We start from the raw sequence: 6,000 nt of genomic DNA on the forward strand, positions 1-6,000 counted from the left end.
ATTAAAATTTCTGCCTTTCATTGTCTAATATTGTGGCTCTTGGTATTATATGAATAAAACTTACAAATTAATACACTTATTTTAGAATGTGTACAAGTCTAAAAGGGTTTTTAGCCTCGGCATAGGGATAACTCTGAAAGCAAGATCCACTTATTGAAACAGGCTTTTGGAATCCTAACCAGTCATGGCCATTTTCCTAAGGTTAGCTAGTCTTGTGGTGATCCAAGTGTGATCCCCTGTGTGATCCCTGTGTGATCCCAAGGCAAGATCAGAAGAGTTCAGAGCAGCCAGAGTTCCTGCAGTGGATTCCCTGGCTTCAGCTGGAATAGAGAAAGATTTTATTCTGGGAGGCAGGTATAGCTCCCGACTTAGAAAGCATGAACTGGAAATACTGTAGCCCACTCATCCCATGACCGGGTACCTGTGTGCAAATCCAGCGTCTATGCTAGGTAGGTGAACCCAGAGGGAGCACTGTGGGCTGAGTCCTCTACTGCAGCTGCAGTTTCAAAGCCCAGGATGACCAACCATCTTAAAGTGTGGTGTGCAGAGACCAATGGGGACGGCTGTGCAGCATGCTATGTGGACCTGCTCAGTGCATTTCCCCAGCTTGCTCCAGGGAGACCCTGTCTCCACTTTCCAAGCACTGAACCCTGACTGACATTTATCTGTGGCTGCATACACAAGCTCTGGTCCTTGTGCTTGCCCCGTGAGCCCTTTATCCAGTGAGCTGGTATCTTCAGGGCCCTACCCTACCCTCTTCTCAGAACCAGTGACTTTTGCATACTTGTTACCAAGTACTTACCAACAGCTTAAGGGAAGAAAAATCTGTTTGAGTCATCCTTTCAGAAGGTTCAGTCTGTTGCTGTTTGGCCCCATGCCAGTCAGCCGAGCACTGTGGCAGTGGGCACTCAGGCAAGGGAGTGTTGTTCACACCGTGGCTGTTGGTGCAGAAATACAGCTCTCAACTCACAGAGAGCAAACTTATTCTGGAGCCAATAGGACTGACCACGGCCCAGGGAACACAGATGCCGTTTATCAAAAGTTCTACATCCAAGCTAGTAGTTTCATAAAGTTTTTATAGTGAGAGAAATATCACATATCAAAGTACTTTTAAGACACATTGGTGGACACAAAGGGTAGGCAGTTGGAGCAAAGCAGAGAATCTCTGTCTTGGTCTCAGAAGGTGATGACATTTTTACTCCTTTGGTTGGCAGAAGCTAAGCTTCCAGACATTTTTTGTAACCTGTTAATCACAAGGTTGTTACTATTAGCACAGAGGTAGGCATGTAATGACTACTAAGTGGGCTAAAGATACATCAAGACAAGCTGTAATTGGGCGCTGGACCTGCATATTTCAACCACTCCCCAGTCTCTAAAGTTCTCAGTTAATCAGTGTATAGAAGGCCTAATGTAAGGTGTGGTTTCTTTCCAGAAACTTCTGTTCACATGGCAAACCAGGAAGTAGAAATGACAGGAAGTGAGCAGGGATAATATATCCCCAAGGACCTGTCCCCAGAGACCAACTTCCTCCATTTGTACCCACATCCCACAATTTCCACAGGTTCCAAAAATAGCATGAGCAACTAGGGACCAAGTCTTCAATACATGAGCCCCTGGGGACATTTCAGATACAAATCATGACTCTAGGTTGTTTATATTACCCAGTACAATGTAACTATCATACTAATAGTGGTGGTATTGGTTAACGAATAATAACAAGACAAAAAAGCCTTGGAGCTGAAGAAATGACTCAGTGTACGAAGCTTTCCCATATAAGAGTGAGGACTTGAGTTAAAATCCCCAGCACCCAAATAAATGCTGTGTAGTCATGATGGCCCCAGTGTAATCCCAATGCTGGGCAGATGGGCATGGAATCTCCAGAGCAAGCTGTGAGCTGGAGTGAATCTGTGAGCTCTGGGCTGGAGCGAGAGACCCTGCCTTAAAATATAAGGTGCAGAGTGGTTGAGGAAGACTTCCAGTGTCAACCTTAGACCTACACACTTACACTCACACATACACATACCTGTACACGCTTGCACCCACACATGTCAACATGCTTATATACGCTCATGAAAACAAAGGCAAACATTGTATACACATACATGCTCAGTTCCTATGAAATGGTTGGTAGACTCCTGAGTCCACCAACAGAGAAAGCTGAGTCTACGTTACTTTCCACTGGCTAAAATGGCTAAGGGAAAGAAGATGAGGAATCCCAGGACTCACACGGCTACTGCAGAGAAAAAGGTTTTCCCTTTGCAATGACTTCCTGTTGGTCTTAGGCCCCATTGCTCTGTTTTAGCTTCTGGGTTATAAAGCAGCAAACTACCCAATGGTTGTTTCAGCCAGGATGCTGGCTGCTGATGGCAGTCCCCAGGTGATTTGCACCAATTGGAAGTCTCCAAGGTCATTGCTATTATCACTGATCAGGAGTTCATCCTGGTAGAATTTGGGCTGTGCTGTGTCACAGAGGGTACAGGGGGTGGGGGTGTTTAGTCTGATGAGGAGAACAGGCAAGAGTCCAGCTTCTTCTCCTGTAGGTCAGGCCAGAGCTTATTTAGGAAGAGAGAAAGTTATAAGTGCAAGAGGAACATTTGCTTGTTTAATTGACCGTAGATTTTCCTGACAGTAATTTGCAGTGAGATACAGGACTTTTTCAAGGTCATGGGTATGGGCATGGCTGGGTGCGGGGAAGGGCTGGTGGGATGCTGGTTGGTTGGCCTTTTAAATGACTTTGCTGATGAATGTCTGCTGTCCGATGGACGGCTCCCACTGGACTGGCTTTGCTCTCTGTCCCGACTCTTGCATCAACAGCACCTGGGGGACACCAGCCCCACTAAAGGTCAGTTGGTGATTCACTAAACCTTTCTCAGGAAGGCAGTGTGGGGGTCAAAAGAGAAGACTGCTTGGACATGAAGCACATAGAGGCTGCGGCACCGTGTCTGGGCTAGTGGAGGGTTGGGCTCCCAGATATGCCAACTCTTGACACATCTGTATGCATCCCAGAGTTGCAACATGTGCAGCCCAACTTACTTAAAACATGAGATTACTGAACTTGGGGCTCAGTCTGTACCCCAAGAAGTCAATTTCAGTCACCCACCTGATGAGAGATGTTCTTCTGCATATATGTTTCTCTTATTGGTTGATGAATAAAACACTGATTGGCTGATTGGCCAGGCAAGAAGTGTAGACAGGGCTAGGAGATGAGAATTCTGGAAAATGTAGTCAGTCAGAGTCACCATGTAAGCAACCAGAGGAGAAGCAGATCCGGGTGTTCTCTGGTAAGCCAAGGCCATGTGGTGTAAATACATAGATAAATAGAAATGGGTTAATAATTGAGAGAGAGCTAGGTAATAAGAAGCCCAAGACACTGGCCAACAGTTTAATAATTAGTATAGCATCTGTGTGTTTATTTGGGGCTGAAATGGTGGCAGGACCCTGCCATGCCAGAAACTTACATAACAACCCACCCTCAAGAGGCCAATTAAACAGCTAAATTAATAAAAAAAGAAGAAGGAGAAGTATAATAAGAAGATTATCCAATGTGGTGGCCACACTGGGAAGAGGGTCGAAAAGAGCCCTCCATTTCATCCTTGGGGTCCCGAGTGAGGTCAAAGTTTAAATAGAAGAGGCATATGCACACATAAGCAGTCCTGATTAAGCTGTGGTGCCAGCCAACATTGACTCATTATTGTCTGGGCTTCAGCTGGTAGTCAAGTGGCCTGACGAATGGTTAGAACTGCCTAAGTCTTTCTGAGAGACAAGCTCACCCTTTGCCTGGCATCTGTTCCTTCTCCCAACATGAGGGAAACTTCCCATTTCCATGGAGTTCATTGTTTCAATAGTCTGAGAGTCAGGTTGAGAGTTACAATGCCTTCATTTGTACATCTATGGGTTACATTGTATGTGTGATTTAGTTTTGGAACTCAATTGTGTGGGTCTCCAGTATGAACTCGAGATGACAAGTCACAATGTTAAACACTGATGTCTGTTGGAGCAGACCCTAAGGTTCACCAAACTTGACCTAAAGCTGAATTTATGGAGTAGAAGGGGACTCCAAAGATCTTTGTACTCAACCTCCTCCTCCTATAAGTAAAGTTGGGGCTTAGAGTAGCACCCACTTCTGTATGCCATGATGGGTTGGGGACTCTACTGCTATCCCCACTGTGTCATTCAGTGTTGCTGTGGGATCTGGTAAGCAACATGGAAAGGCCCCACCAGATCATGGCTTATATTTATTCTTAGGGCTTATCACAGAATTTGACATCCAGTAAGGGCTCAGTGTTTCAATGAGTGAATGGACAGATGGATTTTTGGATGGGTGAATGGGTAGGCAGATGGATGGATGAATGGATAGGATGGTGAATATGGCTGAATTATTGGATGGGTATGGATGAATGGCCAACGGGGTGACTTACCAAACAGCACAGATTGATGACATAAGTAACACGGTGTGGTGGCTGGTGGATCCACGGCACCTTATTGTAGCCCAGCTCTGGGATTCTTACACAGTTCACGGTGTTAACCAAAGGGTGACACAGAGGGATTGTGTCACTGGACACCTGACTCCAGAGCCCTGGAGTTTGGGTCTTGGTCTTTTAGCTAGCTGCAGGGTAGTCATATAGTCCTGCAAATTCAAGGAGAAATTTGCTGGCCAGCCAGCTGCAGGATGTGCAGTTAGCACTCTGGAATCCAGCAGCTCTGGACTGAAGCATACTTTTTTCCCAATCGGTGCCAGCCCATGACTAACCACAGAGGATATTAGAGCCTGGCTACCACTGCCCATCTGGGTGGGGCAATCTGTGTTTTGATCTCCCTGCTGGACTAAGGCTGCCCTTGTTGTGGTCCCATGCTCTCGTCTGTCATTTCCACTTTCTGCCTGTTTTATATTTTTCTCAGACGTACTTCTAATCAAACCCAAGAAACCTTAACATGGAAAGATGGACTTTACTTTAACACTCTTTAGATACTCTTGTCTCTGAAGATGGTTAAGAGGAGTCTTGACTCAGGTCAAGGGTGAAATCGACACTTGGTCTGGATGAGCACTCGGGTGCACTAGCCTGGGTTATCAGAGGGAGTCTGGCTGGCCCAGGAATCCTGTGTCTGGTGAACAGAGGGCATTGAGGCTACAGCCCTCAGGCTGACTCCATCCCACAAGAGCTGACTCCATGCCCTGGAGGGACACTAGGAAGTTAGGTCAGAAACATGGTCAGCTCAGTTCCCCTGTCCTGAGCATGCTAGGGAGGTGACATGGAGTGGGGTTCCCTGTAGATATGAGAGGTCAAGGTGCAGCAACCTATATCCAGGTTCTAGATGGCAGGAGTATCCTGACCACCTCCCATCCCCCAAGGCTGGGCTCAGACATACTATGGTGGCCTGCTGGACACTCAGCTCCTTCTGATGGAGGTAAGGGCTTCCTCTGTGGCTCTCACAGAATCCAACTGTCTCCTTTCGTGGATACCTTGGCCACTTCCTGATCCCCATCCAGGTCCTCCATAGCTGTTGTCGACCATCTCAGCCAAGGTGCTGATTCACAAAAAACCCAGCTAGCTCTTATCTGTGTCCACCCTTACAACAGAAAGTCACCCCAGACAGGACCAGGCTCTTCCTTTTGAAACAGTGTCTGCTTCATGAGGAGGGGCACCATCTATAATATCTGCTACATGAGGAGATGCACCATCTATAATATCTGCTACATGAGGAGATGAACCATCTATAATGTCTGCTACATGAGAAGATGCACCATCTATAATGTCTGCTACATGGGGAGATGCACCCACATACAATGTCTGCTACATGAGGAGATGCACCATCTATAGTGTCTGCTACATGAGGGGGGGCACCATCTATAGTGTCTGCTACATGAGGAGATGCACCATCTATAGTGTCTGCTACATGAGGAGATGCACCCACATACAATGTCTGCTACATGAGGAGGGGCACCATCTATAATATCTGCTTCATGAGGAGATGCACCATCTATAGTGTCTGCTTCATGAG

Source organism: Mesocricetus auratus, unplaced genomic scaffold, assembly GCF_017639785.1.
Source record: "Mesocricetus auratus isolate SY011 unplaced genomic scaffold, BCM_Maur_2.0 Super-Scaffold_100021, whole genome shotgun sequence".
Lineage (NCBI taxonomy): Eukaryota > Metazoa > Chordata > Mammalia > Rodentia > Cricetidae > Mesocricetus > Mesocricetus auratus.